Below are 15,261 nucleotides of genomic sequence, written 5' to 3'. Positions count from 1 at the left end.
GGAAATAGACGTAAACTACTGAGTCATTGTGTATTGAATTCCTTCTGCCAAATCCGGCAGAGATGTATTTGCATATCCTCGAACCTCATTTACTGCATCCAGTGCTCTTGATGTGGTCTCCTCTATATCGGACAGACTGCGCACAAACTCACTGAACAGTTCAGGGACCATCTCTGGTACGTACGCACCAACCAATCCCACCTTCCGGTGGCCATCCACTTCAACTTCCCCTTCCCCTCTCCCGATGACATGTCCATCCTGGGCCTCCTCCACTGCCTAAACAAGGCCACCCGCAAACTGGAGGAGGGACACCTCATCTTCCACCTCGGGAGCATACAACCACATGGCCTCAACATTGAATTCACAAGTTTCCAAATTTCCCCACACCCCACGCCATCCCAGATCCAACCCTCTGACTTGGCACTGCCCTCTTGACCTGACCTACCTGTCCATCTTCCTTCCCATCTATCCACTCCACCCTCCCCATCAACCTGGTACAATCACCTCCTACCTGCATCCGCCTATCGCCATCCCACCTACCATTCCCCCACTTCCACCCCCATACTTATTTCTCAGCCTCCTTCCCTCTCCCCAGTCCTGATGAAGGCTCCTGACTGAACGTCACTTCTCCTGCTCCTCAGATGCTGCCTGACCTGCTTTTTCCGACGCCACACTCTATCTACTGACTCTCCAGCATCTGCAGTCCTCACTATCTCCTACTTCCTTCTGCAACACCCAATAAGAATCTGACAACACTTTCACACATTACAAGTTTGAACTACTTGCGCAACAAATGACCCAGCTGAACTTAAACTTAAGCACATCATTATCACATCATTAACTTATGGATGGAGAGCCTTTCAGTTCAGAGACAGTTCACTGCAATGATGCCCAGAGGGGGGGGGGATTAATCACGAAAAGATTGAACAGGTTTGGCCTCTACTCACTGTAGTTTAGAAGAATGAGATGCGATTTCATTGAAACATATCAGGTTCTTAAGGAGCTTGACAGAGTAAATGTTGAAAGGATGTTTCCCCTCGTGAGAGAGTCTAGGGCCAGAGGGCACAGTCTCAGAATAAAGGGGCACCAATTTAAGATTGAGATGAGGAGGACTTTCTTCTCTGAGTGTGGAGAGTCTCCTGGAACTTCTTGCCAAAGAGAGCTGGGGGGGGTGGGGGCAGGGAGATTTTATGTATATTTAAGGTTGAGATAGATTCTTGATCAGCAGAAGAATTAAGAGTTACAGGGAAAATGCAGAAAAGTGGCAGTGAGGAATGATGGATCAGCAGAATGGTCCAGCAGGCTCAAGGGGCTGAATGGCCTAACGCGTTTGTATTTCTTACAGTCTTATCGTTTTAAATCTAGGCTGCACTGTGACAGGGACTGTCTTTTAAGTGACACATGAAACCAAGGCCACGTCCGCTCTCTGAGGTGGACGTAAAAGATTACACAGGATCCATGCAATGTGGAAAGATGCTGTTCAGCCCATCGTGTCTGTGCTGGGTCTCCAGATGGGCAATTCACTTGGTTCCATTCTCCCACTTTCTCCTTGTAACCCTGCACATTCCTCCTTTTCAGATAACAGTCTGACTCCCTATTGAATCCTGCAATGGATATGCCTCCATCACACCTATTGGTCTATAAGTGATAATTGACCAATAATGATCCCTCACCCAACACCAATGAAAACAGGTCATTATCTCAATGCTTTTTGTGAGATCTTGCTGTCAACAAAATGGCTGCCACATTTCCTACAACAATAGTGACTGTACCACTGTATGTACGTTTGTGGCAGTGAAGGTGTTCTGGGGCAGCTTAAGGTTATGAAAGGTGCTATATAAATGCAAGGTAAATATTTTGTCCAGAGTGCTGCGTGAGTCAGATTGGTTGTGGTGGTGGAGGTTCAGTGGTGGTGGGGTTGGAGGGGTATGTTGTTGGAATAAATATGTATCAAATTTTGTTTTTGCCAGCATCTTATGAATTGGCACTCTCAATAAACCGGCAGAAGTTATATATCTCAAATACTGTGAAGGTTGCTGTATTATTCTGTCCAACTACTAGAGAATTTTAATTTTTTTACCTTTATGTAGTGTTCAATCAAATAGCCACACGAAATATCAACAGTTGATTCAATTTTGATTTAATTTCTCCTCAAATATAACGATCTCCAAATAGTCATAGAGTCATAGAGATGTACAGCACGGAAACAGACCCTTCAGTCCAACTCATCCATGCCAGCCAAGTATCCTAACCTAATCTAGTCCCATTTGCCAGCACTTGGCCCATATCCCTCTAAACCCTTCCTATTCATAGACCCATCCAGACGCCTTTTAAATGCTGCAATTATACCAGCTTCCACCATTTCCTCTGGCAGCTCATTCCATATATGCACCACCCTCTGCGTGAAAAAGTTGCCTCTTAGGTCCCTTTTATATCTTTTCCTTCTCACCTTAAATCTGTGCCCTCTAATTCTGGACTCCCCTACCTCAGGGAAAAAAACCTTGCCTACTTATCGTTTCCATGCCCTTCATGATTTTGTAAACCTCTATAAGGTCAGCCCTCAGCCTCCAACTCTCCAGGGAAAACAGCCCCAGCCTGTTCAGTCTCTCTCTATAGCTCAAATCCTCCAGCCCTGGCAACATCCTGGGAAATCTTTTCTGAACCCTTTCAGGTTTCCAATAGGAAGGAGACCAGAACTCCATGCAATATTGCAAAAGTGACCTCACCCATATCCTCTACTGCTGCAACATGACCTCCCAACTCAATACTCGGACTAATAAAGGAAAGCCGTCTTCACTATCCTATCTACCTGCGACTCTACTTTCAAGGAGCTATGAACCTGTACTCCAAGGTCTCTTTTTTCAGCAACACTCCCCAGGACCTTACCATTAAGTGTATAAGTCCTGCTATGATTTGCTTTTCAAAATCAGCATCTCACATTTAGGCTCTCTACTGTTAAGTTTTTTGCCCGGCGAGGTTGCATTATTGTTTTTGCTGTAAATAAAGTATAACAGTGAGGTGTATATCTCCTGCATTACGTTTCTATTACTTAGTGTGAGATTTTACATTAATTATATGGACCACTTGATTATCTGGAATATTTGGGTGCTGGTTAATAAAATGTTTGCTGTATAATCATAATAAATTAAAGCTGGGAAGTAATTCAGGGGAGATGTCAGGGAGCTCAGTTCTTTATAGTAGACGCATGAAATATTCTCCCCTAGGAAGCAGCGGATGCTGCAGGGTCAATCAAACATTTAACACTGAGAATAAAGAGTCTTTGTTGGGCAAGCCAGGTATTTTGAGTTAAAATACTTGTTCCAATTGGAACGTGCTGGAGGGACTGAATGGCCTCTGTTCTGTTCCTATGTTCCCAGGCTCTTTCTTTTATTATGCCCCCCAGATGCAAAATAACTTCTACATAATGGTTAACCAGCTATGAATTAATCAATTCTCCACGTGGCACTGTTGCTTATACTTCGACATCACGTCATGGCGTACTGTCTCCGATATCCGAGGATGTGAAATGTCTCGGGTTTATGACAAATCATTCCTCCTTAACCCTCTCACCAAGACTAGCCACCCCGCTCCCCCCTCTCCCACCCAGGACACTCACAACATTCCCTGCCCTGTGAAATCTGGGAATCTTTATTTTGGTTGCCATCAAAACCAATTTTTCTGGGAGGAGAAATTGTTAAAGGCTGTAAAGCATAAGGGTTTAATGCAATGCTAAGTTTTACCTGACAGGCATGGGATACAAATGCAGAGTGTTAATGCTAACTTTGTACAGACGACTGGTTGTGCTACAGTGAGACTATAGTCTCCAGTTTAGGCTGCCTCACCTTAAGAAAAATGTCAAGGCCAAGGAGTGGCTGAGAAAGGGAATGACTCAGATGATACCCACAGAGATGAATTTTAGTTATGAGGAGAGACTGGAGTAACTGAATTTTTTTTTCTCAGTGGAGTAGAAGGTGATTAGGTGAAAATTGATGGAAAATTTCAAACCTTTGACAGATTTATCACAATCTTTTAAATGATGATGAATAGGGGCAATTGGGCATGAATTTAAGATTGTCACCAGCACCTCGAAAGACAGAAAAGTTTTGTATAGAGAGCCTTAGGATATGGGGTGTGCTTCAAGGAACAGGAAACAAACAGAATCTATTCACAGCTTTTAAGAGAGATAAATATTTCAAGAAATAGGGCAGTGTGACAGGGTTAACAGCATGGGTCTGAAAGAGAGGTGGCATAGGTATGGTGACTCAATGGTATCCTTCGGCACAATGCATTAAAAAGAAGAAAATATATTTCAAATCAGCCTGCTGAGACATAATTCAACACAGGCTCAGGGCAGGTCGGACTTGAACCCGAGCTCTTGGCCTAGTAGTGAGACACATTATCACAGTACCACAACAGCACTCACACATTATGCATTTAATGCTCTCCTAATGAGGCCATAATTGTCTGGCACTGGTTTGTGTCAATGATTGAGTGATTTCTCTCCACCCAAGAATGCAGGGTTTGGAACACAATAAGAGCACTCCTCCACCCTTTATAGCAATGGACAATGAGAGTACCTTTTTTTAAAAAAAAGAACTGGTTTAAAATAAGGGGTTGCCCATTTAGATGTGAGGGGAATGTTTTTTTCCTGAGGGCAGCAAGTCTTTGGAATTCTCTTCCTCAGACGATAGCAGAAACAGACTCTGAATAATTAAGGCAGCAGTAGAGATTATTGATATGTATGGGGGTAAAAGGTCATCGTGAGTGGGCAGGAAATGTGGATTAGAGGTGACAATCAGATCGGTCATGATCTTATTAAATGGGGGAACAGACTTGAAGGGGCTCAATGACCTACTCCCGCTAATTCGCATGCTCTACCAACATATTGTATTAGTTTGAAAGAATACTGAGCCTTGTAGATAAAGGGATGTCATAGAACTTTACAACTGAGGAAGCTAGTTGACCCACCAGTATTTCACCTGCAATTAGGGAGAAAGAGAGTCCAGGTCAAGTGAAGAGACAGCATGAACCGCAAGGGGTGGTGTCAGCAAAAGGAAGATGGAGGAACTGTAAGAACGATATGATGCCATTAAATCCAAGTCACTGGCACCAAGTAACACGGCCAGATTGTCAAATGTCAGAACCAAAACACAGAGTATGGCAGAACCAGGCTTACTTCTAGCTCATATGTATCACGTCACCCAGGTTATGTTCATCCAAGTAACACAGAAACATAGAAAAATAAGAACTAGAGTAGGCCATTTGGCCCCTCAAGCCTACTCTGTTGTTCATTTTGATCACGGTTGATCATCCAACTCAGTAGCCAGTTCCCACTTTCTCCCAGTAACCCTGTTCCCCCATGCAGGACCAACTCGAACAAGGGGCATTGATATAGAGTGAGAGGAGGTAAATTCAAAGCTGAGATTAGGAGAAACTATTTCTCTTGGGAGAGTAGTGAATATGTGGGACTCACTGCCCCAGAGTGCAGTGTAGGCAGAATAATCAACAGACTCTACAAAGAAATAGAGATGTTTCTCATGAAAGGCAGGATAAAGAGCTGCTTGAGTCCTGCTCACAGAACCTGGTAGAGCCCCACAGACTGGGGCTCTGCTGGATTCCTGCTCATAGGGAGCCTGCTGGAACCCCACAGGCTGAGAACCTGCTGGATTCCTGCTCATAGGGAGCCTGCTGGAGCCCTACAAACTGGGAACCTGCTGGATTCCTGCTCATAGCGAGCCTGCTGGAACCCCACAGACGGGGAACCTGCTGGATTCTTGCTCATAGGGAGCCTGCTGAAACCCTACAGACTGGGAACCTGCTGGATTCCTGCTCATAGGGAGCCTGTTGGAACCCTACAAACTGGGAACCTGCTGGATTCCTGCTCATTTGGGAGCCTGCTGGAACCCCACAGACGGGGAACCTGCTGGGTTCCTGCTCATTTGGGAGCCTGCTGGAACCCCACAGACTGGGAACCTGCAGCACCCCTGCAGACAGGAGCCTGCTGGAGCCCCACAGACTGGGAGCTGTCCCCGGGGAGCTGCTGTGCGGCTGGAGCCTGGGGGATGCGGCTGCCCCGCTGTCTCTACCTGTTCTCGGCTTTCCCCCCCCGCCCCGGGGACTGGGCGAAGCTCCTGCCCTCGACCCTCCAGCTGCAAACTCCTGGCTCGCTCGCTTGGTCTCTGGCTCCCAGTCGAATTGAGTTTGTTTTCCGAGGGTTTTATTTTCTCTGCCCTGGAATCTGAAGAGGAAATGAGGAAGCAGTGTCAAATTTCACCCTTGCTGCACAAAATACTCTGAACGCATGCGTTTGACTGCTCTGCGCGTTCCCAACCAGATGGACTGTGTTTGAAAAATCTCAATGCACTGTTTTTTTTTATTATAGCTGTTTGTTTGGAAAAGACAGATTTTGGATTGAATACAGATTTGGGAGTAATTTTGCAAAAAATGTAACTCGACTGGGTACACTATGTTAAACATTAGTCAGGCTAAACCGAGAGCACTCTGTGCTTTCCTGGTTGCTACACTCGAGACAGGATGTGATAATTATATGAGAGAGGCAAAGCAAAATTATAGAAAGATAGCAAATATGAACAGTCGGCTATTGGGCCTTTCAAACCTGCTTTCCATTCAATAAGATCATCCAACTCAGCCCTGTTCCTGCTTTCGCCTCAGACCTTCTGATCCCCTTAGCCCCTTGGAACCAATATCTAACTCCTTCCAGAAAACATTCAATGAGTTGGTCTCAACTACTTTCTGTAACAGAGAATTCCACAGGCTCCTCACTGTCTGGGTGAAGGAATTTCTCCTCATCTCAGTCCCAAATGGCCTCCCCTGTATCCTCAGACTGTGACCCCTGGTTCTGGACTGCCCAGTCATCAGGAACATTAGAACATAGAACAATACAGCACAGAACAGGCCCTTCGGCCCACGATGTTGTGCCGAACATTTGTCCTAGCTTAAGCACCCATCCATGTACCTATCCAATTGCTGCTTAAACGTCACCAAAGATTCTGACTCTACCACTCCCACAGGCAGCGCATTCCATACCCCCACCACTCTCTGGGTAAAGAACCCACCCCTGACATCTCCCCTATACCTTCCACCCTTCACCTTAAATTTATGTCCCTTTGTAACACTCTGTTGTATCCGGGGAAAAGGTTTCTGACTGTCTACTCTATCTATTCCTCTGATCATCTTATAAACCTCTATCAAGTCACCCCTCATCCTTCGCCGTTCCAACGAGAAAAGGCCTAGCACTCTAAACCTATCCTCGTACGACCTATTCTCCATTCCAGGCAACATCCTGGTAAATCTTCTCTGCACCCTCTCCAAAGCTTCCGCATCTTTCCTAAAGTGAGGCGACCAGAACTGCACACAGTACTCCAAATGTGGCCTTACCAAGGTCCTGTACAGTTGCAACATCACTTCACGACTCTTTAATTCAATCCCTCTGCGAATGAACGCTAATACACCATAGGCCTTCTTACAAGCTCTATCCACCTGAGTAGCAACTTTCAAAGACCTATGAACATAGACCCCAAGATCCCTCTGTTCCTCCACCTCACTAAGAACCCTACCGTTAACCCTGTATTCCGCATTCTTATTTGTCTTTCCAAAATGGACAACCTCACACTTGGCAGGGTTGAACTCCATCTGCCACTCCTCAGCCCAGGTCTGCATCATATCCAAGTCCCTTTGCAGCCGACAAGAGCCCTCCTCACTATCCACAACTCCACCAATCTTCGTATCATCTGCAAATTTACTGACCCACCCTTCGACTCCCTCATCCAAGTCATTAATAAAAATTACGAACAGCAGAGGACCCAGAACTGATCCCTGCGGAACTCCACTTGTAACTGGTCTAACAGGGAAGGCAGTTGAACTCAGGGCTTGGTTAGGAACATGGGACTGGGATATCATAGCAATTACAGAAACATTGCTCAGGGATGGACAGGAGTGGCAGCTTAATATTCCAGGATACAAATGTTATAGGAGGGATAGAAAAGGGGGCAAGAGAGGAGGATTCTGAAGACATGGTCCGAGACATCTCGGACCCTGGCACCCGGGAGGCAACAAACCATCCGAGAGTCTCACCCATGCCCACAGAATCGCCTGTCCGTCCCTCTAACATTCATCTTGCATTTAACCCGTCTAGTCATAGATTTGTACAGCATGGAAACAGACCCTTCAGTTCAACTCATCCATGCTGGCCAGATATCCAAAATAAACCTATTCCCATTTGCCAGCATTTGGCCCATATCCCTCCAAACCCTTCCTATTCATATATCCACCCAGATGCCTTTGGCCTATGTGTCGAGCCACTGGAGATGGGGGAGATACTAAACAAGTACTGTGGAGAAGGACATGGAAGATATAGAATGTAGGAAAATAGATGGTGACATCTTGAAAATTGTCCATTTTACAGAGGTGGTGGTGTTGGATGCTTGAAACGCATAAAAGTGGATAAATCCTCAGGACCTGTACAGTGTACCTGAGAACTCTGTGTGAAGCTGGAGAAGTGATTGCTGGGTCCCTTGCTGAGATATTTGTATCACTGATAGTCACAGGTGAGGTGCCAGAAGACTGGAGGTTTGCTAACATGATGCCACTATTTAAGAAAGGTGACAAGGAAAAGCCAGGGAACTATAGACCGGTGAGTCTGACATCGGCTGTGGGCAAGTTGTTGGAGGGAATCCTAAGGGACAGGATGTACATGTATTTGGAAAGGCAAGGACTGATTAGGGATAGTCAACTTGGCTTTGTACATGGGAAATCATGTCTCACAAACTTGATTGAGTTTTTTGAAGAAGTAACAAACAGGATTTGTGAGGGCAGAGCAGTGGATGTGATCTACATGGACTTCAGTAAGGCGTTTGACAAGGTTCCTCATGGGATACTAGTTCGCAATGTTAGATATTATGGAATACAGGGAGAACTAGCCATTTGGATACAGACCTGCCTCAAAGGTAGAAGACTGAGGGTGGTGGTGGAGAGTTGTTTTTCAGACTGGAGGCCTGTGACCAGTGGAGTACCACAAGTATCGGTGCTGGGTCCACTACTTTTCATCATTTATATAAATGATTTGAAAATGAACATAGGAGGTATGGTTAGTAAGTTTGCAGATGACACCAAAATTGAAGGTGCCTTGGACATTGAAGAAGACTACCTCAGAGTACACTGGGATCTTGATCAGATGGGCCAATGTTTTGAGGAGTGGCAGATGGTGTTTAATTTAGATAAATGTGAGGTGCTGCATTTTGGAAAAGCAAATCGGAGCAGGATTTATATACTTAATGGTAAGGTCTGAGGGAGTGTTGCTGAACAAAGAGACCTTGGAGTGCAGGTTCATAGTTTCTTGAAAGTGGAGTAGCAGGTAGATAGGATAATGAAGAAGGTATTTGGCATGCTTTCCTTTATTGGTCAGAACATTGAGTACAGGAGTTGGGAGGTCATGTTACAGCTACATGGAATATTACGTGCAATTCTGGTCTCTTTCCTATCAAAAAGATGTTGTGAAACTTGAAAGGGTTCAGAAAAAATTTCCAAGGATGTTACGGAGAGTGTGTTGCTGGAAAAGCACAGCAGGTCAGGCAGCATCCCAGGAGCAGGTGAATCGATATTTCGGGCATAATCCCTTTATCAGGAATCAGATGAAGGGCTTATCCCCAAAACATCAATTCTCCTGCCCCTCGGATGCTGCCTGACCTGCTGTGCTTTTCCAGCAACACATTTTCGACTCTGATCTCCAGCATCTGCAGTCCTCACTTTCTCCTCCTCCTTTAAAGGATGTTGCCAGGGTTGGAGGATTTGAGCTATAGGGAGAGGTTGAATAGGCTGGAGCTGTTTTCCCTGGATCGTTGGAGGCTGAGGGGTGACCTTATAGAGGGATATAATATCATGAGGGGCATGGATAGGATAAATAGACAAAGTCTTTTCCCTGGGATGGGGGAGTCCGGAACTAGAGGGCATGGGTTTAGGGTGAGGGGGAAAGATATAACAAGGACCTAAGGGGCCAATTTTGCACATAGAGGGTAGTACGCGTATGGAATGAGCTACCAGAGGAAGTGGTGAAGGCTGGTACAATTGCAGCATTTAAAAGACATCTGGATGGGTATATTAATGGGTTTAAAGGTATATGGGCCAGGTGCTGGTAAATGGGAGATTAGGTTTGGATATCTGGTCGGCATGGACTCGTTCGACAGAAGGGTCTGTTTCCATGCTGTATTTCTCTATGACTGTATGAAATGTTGTACCGACCTCCACTGCTCCTGCTGGCAGCTCATTCCATACATGCACCACCCTCTGTGTGAAAAAGTTGCCTTTAAGTCCTTTTTCAAAAGCTTAGCCCTCTCACCTTAAATCTAGGCTCTCTAGTTTTGGATTTCCCTACCCTGGGAAAATGACATTGGCTCTGCACCCCATCCATGCCCCTGATGAATTTATAAACTTATATAATGTTACCCCTCAGCCTCTGACGCTCCAAGGAAAAAAGCCCCAGCTTATTCAGTTAGAATTGTATGGGTTTCTGTGGGATCTCTCGCATTCTTCTGAACTCCAGTGAATACAATCCTAATCAATTTAATTTCTCTTTATATATGAGTTCTACCATGTCGAGAATCAGTCTGAAAAACCTTCATTGCACTCCCACTAGAGTCAGAACATCCTTCCTCAGATAAGGAGACCAAAACTGACAGAATCTTGCCGAGCCTGGAGCGGTTCAGCTATGAAGACAGCCTAAATAGGCTGGAATTGTTTTCCCGAGAGCAGAGAAAGTTAAGGGGCATCTGTATTTATAGGGGTATGGATACCTTTCCTCATGGTGGAGAGGTCAATAATCAGGGGCATTGCTTTAATATGAGCGGCAGGAGGTTTATCGAGGATTTAAGAAAAGATACGTTCACCCGGATGGTGGGAGGTATTTCAAATTCACTACAAGGGTGTTAAAGGTGAGAACCCTTACAACATTTAAAAAGTATTTAGATGCACACTTGAAATGCCATAACATGCAAAGCTACAGACAAAATGCTGGAAGAGGGCACTGGAATAGATAAGTACTTGATAAATATCAGGGAATTTTTTTTAGATTAGATTCCCTATAATGTGGAAACAGGCCCTTCGGCCCAACCAGTCCACACTGACCCTCCAAAGAGTAACCCACCCAGACCCATTTCCCTGACTAATACACCTAACACTATGAGCAATTTAGCATGGCCAATTCACCTGACTTGCACATCTTTAGACTGTGGGGGGAAACTGGAGTACCTGGAGGAAACCTGAGGAAGGATGTTCTGACTCTAGTGGGAGTGCAATGAAGGTTTTTCAGACTGATTCTCGACACGGTAGAACTCATGTATAAAGAGGAATTAAATTGGTTAAGATTGTATTCACTGGAGTTCAGAAGAATGCGGGAGATCCCGCAGAAACCCATAAAATTATAACTGAATAAACTGGGGCTGTTTTCCTTGGAACGTCAGAGGCTGAGGGGTGACATGAATATGATGGGTTGAAGGGCTTCTTTCTGTGCTATAAAACTCTAGGACTCTAATGTGTGGGATTACAATGAATGCAGTCGATTTAATTAAAACTCTTTCATACACTTTCTGTGCATTTTGATTTTCCTTTCAGTAAAAGGAAAAACCTCACGAGGCTGGGAGTCACCAAGTTACCCAGAATTAGCAGCACGGGAACAGGTCACTGGATCTGACTGCTCTGGGCCTCCTCACATCCCAAAGAGGAGTCACACTGGACTCAAATTATTTTTTTCCTCTCTGTGCAATTATTTTATACTTATTCATGGGATGTGGGTGTCACTGGCTAGGCCAGTGATAAACTGGAACAGCTGCATTCTGTTTAACATACAGACATCCACAGTGCTGTTCAGGAGGGAGTTCGGCATTTTGACCCAGTGACAATGAGTCAAAGGAATGGTGATACAATCCCAAATTAAAATATGTGTCACTTGTAGGGGGTACTTGCAACTGGTGGTGTTTCCATGCCCTTGCAACCCTTGTCCTCTTAGAGATCCTGGGTTTGGAACATGCTGTCGAAGGGGTCTTGGAGGGTTACTGCAGTGCATCTTGTAGATGGTGCTGCCATTCTGCGTCAGTGGAGAAGGAAGTGACTGTTAAAGATGGCGGATGAGGTGCCCATCGAGGGGCTATTTTGTCCTGGATAGTGCCAGACCTGTTGAGTTTCTTCTGCACTTTATTTCATTCCTTTTCATTTTGTCCAAACAGTTTATTATCCTCTTCCGTCATGCGTCTATCAAGCTTTCCTTTAAATCATCCCAATTTACCCCCGTACAAGCAAGCTGGCTTCATAGAGTCCCTACAACGTGGAAGCAGGCCATTCAGCCCATCACATCCATACTGACCCTCCAAAGAGCATCCCACTCAGCCACACACTATCCCCATTTCTGGCACCATCCTAGGTACAAAGATACCTGGTGCAAAATCTTACATATAAATTAGAAAAATAAAAAATAAAAGTAAAAGTTCAGCATTACAGTCCTAAAGATCTAAAGCAAGGAGTCCAAGCTGGGCTTCACCTTGAAGCTAGGAGTCTGCATTGGGCTTTGAGGTGGGAGTCCATGCTGTGCTTCCTCGAGGCTGGGAGTCTGCACTGGGCTTCCTCAAGGCTGGGAGTCCCTCAAATCTGTGCTGGCTCAACTCTTCACCACTGATGCTATCCGAGGATTGGAGTTAAGTAAAGAGAAAAATGAAAGAAGACAAAGAAACAAAAACATGAAAAGAGAAAAAAGGAAAGAAACCGACAGTGTGGACGGAATCTGGCTTAGGAACCTCACTCCACCACCATCTTAGCTGTAGCTATCTTGCTGTAGAATTTAGTCAAGGTGGCCTCAAAGAGCTTATAGTCAATAAAATACATTTTAAAGAACAATACAACACAGGAACAGGCCCTTCAGCCCACCAAGGCTCGTTAACACATGATGCCTTTCGAAACTAAAAACTTACTACCTCACCCTGATCTGTATTCCTCTATTCACTGGCTACTCATGTCCCTGTCAAGATGCCTCTTAAACGTTGCACCTGCTTCCACCACCTCCTCTGGCAGCCCATTCCAGGAACTTACCACCCTCTGTGTAAAAATCTTGCCTCTCCTTTAAACATTCCTCCTTTTACCTTAAACTTATGTCTCTAAGTAATAGACATTTCTACCCTGGGAAAAATCGCCAACTATCCACGTCTCTCATAATTTATACACTTCTATCAGGTTTCCCCTCATCCTTCAATGTTCAACTGAAAACAAACAAAATTTGTCCAATCTTTCCACATAGCTAATACCTTTCAACCAGACCATTTCTGTCTCCTCTCCAAATCCTCAACATTCTTCTGGTCATATGGCATCCAGAACTGTATGCAATATTCCAAATGAGGCCTAATCAAAGTTTTATACACCTGCAACATGACCTGCCAGTTTTTATACTCTATGCCCTGACTCATGAAGGCAAGCATGCCAGATACCTTCTTGACCACCTTACTCACTTGTGTTGCCACTTTCAAGGAAGTGTGGATCTACATGCCTATATCTTTCTGTATATTGATGCTGCTCAAGGTTCTGCCATTTACTTGATTATCCGAATGACACGGGTGGGGAGAATTTCGATTGGTTAATTGAATGCCAGATAACATAGGTTAACCAAGCATCGGGAACTTTGCGATCTTGCCGGATAATCGGAAATTTGGATAATCAAATGCAGGATAATCGAGGTTTCTCTGTACTTTCCAAAATGCATCACTTTGTCCCAATTAAACCCCATCTGCCATTTCTCTGCACAACTGTCCAGCCTACTTATATCATGCTGTCCCCTCCGGTAGCACTCCTCACTATCCAGAGCTTCCCCCAATCTTTGTATCATCCACAAACTTATTAATTAGACCACCTCTATTCTCCTCCAAATAATTTATGTACATTACAAACAACAGGGTTCCCAGCATTGATTCCTGCAGAACACTGCTTGTCACAGGCCTCCAGTCAAAAAAACACCCTTCCACCTCTACTCTGTCTTCTATGGCCAAGCCAGTTCTATATTCATCTTACTCGCTCACTGTGAATCCCATGTGACTTTACCTTCTATATCAGCCTGCCATGAGGGGCCTTGTCAAAGATTTTGTTAAATTCCATACAGACAACATCCATCGCCATGCCCTCATCAATCATCTTTGTCACATCTACAAAAACCTCAATCAGGTTTGTGTGACATGACCTTCCCTGCACAAAGCCATGTTGTCTATCACTGATAAGTTCATATATTTCTAAATGTGAGGGATCTTCTCCAATAGTTTTGCTACCAATAACCAGCCTGTAATTTCCTGGATTATCTCTGTTGCCCTTCTTAAACAAAAGAATAATGTTTAAGTTGTCATTATAGAAAATATCATGGGAATTTGAGCTGAGCAAGCTCACACAAACAGCAATGTGATAAAAACCTGACCACCTGTTTTACACTGACAAAATGTTTCTGTTTTTTCCTCCCAAACTCTTTTTTTTCCTCTCTCATATTCATCACACCTAATCATTTCATGATTCTGTTTTGTTCAAGTGGATCATTAAAATCTTTAAATCAAAATGCAACAATTTTGAGGGAGGATTGAACACATGAATTTTGAAATACCTCCAACAGTTCTCTAAATCTGGCCTCTTGCACCTCTGATTCTATTTGTTGCAGGATCTAGGTCCTAGGTAATAAATTCCCTTTTAATCTACTTTTGACTAAGATTCTGGTCATCATTAATTCATCAAGTCTCCCTCAATAGCACCTTCCAAACTAGTACCAACAAGAGGGAGAAGGACAGCACATGCATGGGAACACCATCACCTACAATTTCCCCTCCAAGCCACACACCACCCTGACTTGGAAATACATCACTGTTCCTTCACAGTTGCTGGGTCAAAACCTGGAATTCCCTCCCTAACAACATTGTGGGTCTACCCAAGGCACTTGAACTGCAGCAGTTCAGGAAGGCAGCTCACCACAAACTTCTCAAGGGGGACAACTAACAAGGGGCAGCCCCTTAAGCCACACCTATGCGGGAGAATATATATAAAAAAACTATTTAACCATCTTATATAACTGAATTTCAATAGTGTGTGATAATGCTCCGAGTAAGTGCGTTTTTGGATGTTTTACTGAAGTTAAAGGTGTTTTATATAAAGATTAAGTTATTGTTGCTCTACATGTGAGGAACTCAGACCAAGGCAGCCAACAGCTTCAGGCGTGCCAGCATTAAAGATGGCGGC

The 15,261-nt window shown here is 44.5% G+C and overlaps 1 protein-coding gene across 3 annotated transcripts in view; it reads right to left on the bottom strand.

The window, feature by feature from the left end:
* slc75a1 (solute carrier family 75 member 1) overlaps nt 1–6,233 on the bottom strand; it is a 56,766-nt gene extending 50,533 nt beyond the window's left edge. The window contains exon 1 of one of the 3 annotated variants that reach the window (XM_043703801.2): nt 6,087–6,233. The gene's annotated coding sequence lies outside the window, so the exon portion shown is untranslated. Of the gene's footprint in view, nt 1–2,080; nt 2,163–5,176; nt 5,907–6,086 lie in introns of those variants that run through there. The other 2 variants (XM_043703811.2, XM_087974484.1) reach the window with 2 other exon arrangements.
* Between the last annotated feature and the right edge of the window lie 9,028 nt (nt 6,234–15,261).

This window comes from Chiloscyllium plagiosum, unplaced genomic scaffold (genome assembly GCF_037043375.1).
Source record: "Chiloscyllium plagiosum isolate Xiang-an unplaced genomic scaffold, Cpla_swu_hap1 HiC_scaffold_2, whole genome shotgun sequence".
In the NCBI taxonomy this organism is placed as follows: Eukaryota; Metazoa; Chordata; class Chondrichthyes; order Orectolobiformes; family Hemiscylliidae; genus Chiloscyllium; species Chiloscyllium plagiosum.
Note: the sequence above shows the minus strand (reverse complement) of the source record. Positions and strands in the feature narration are given on the sequence as shown.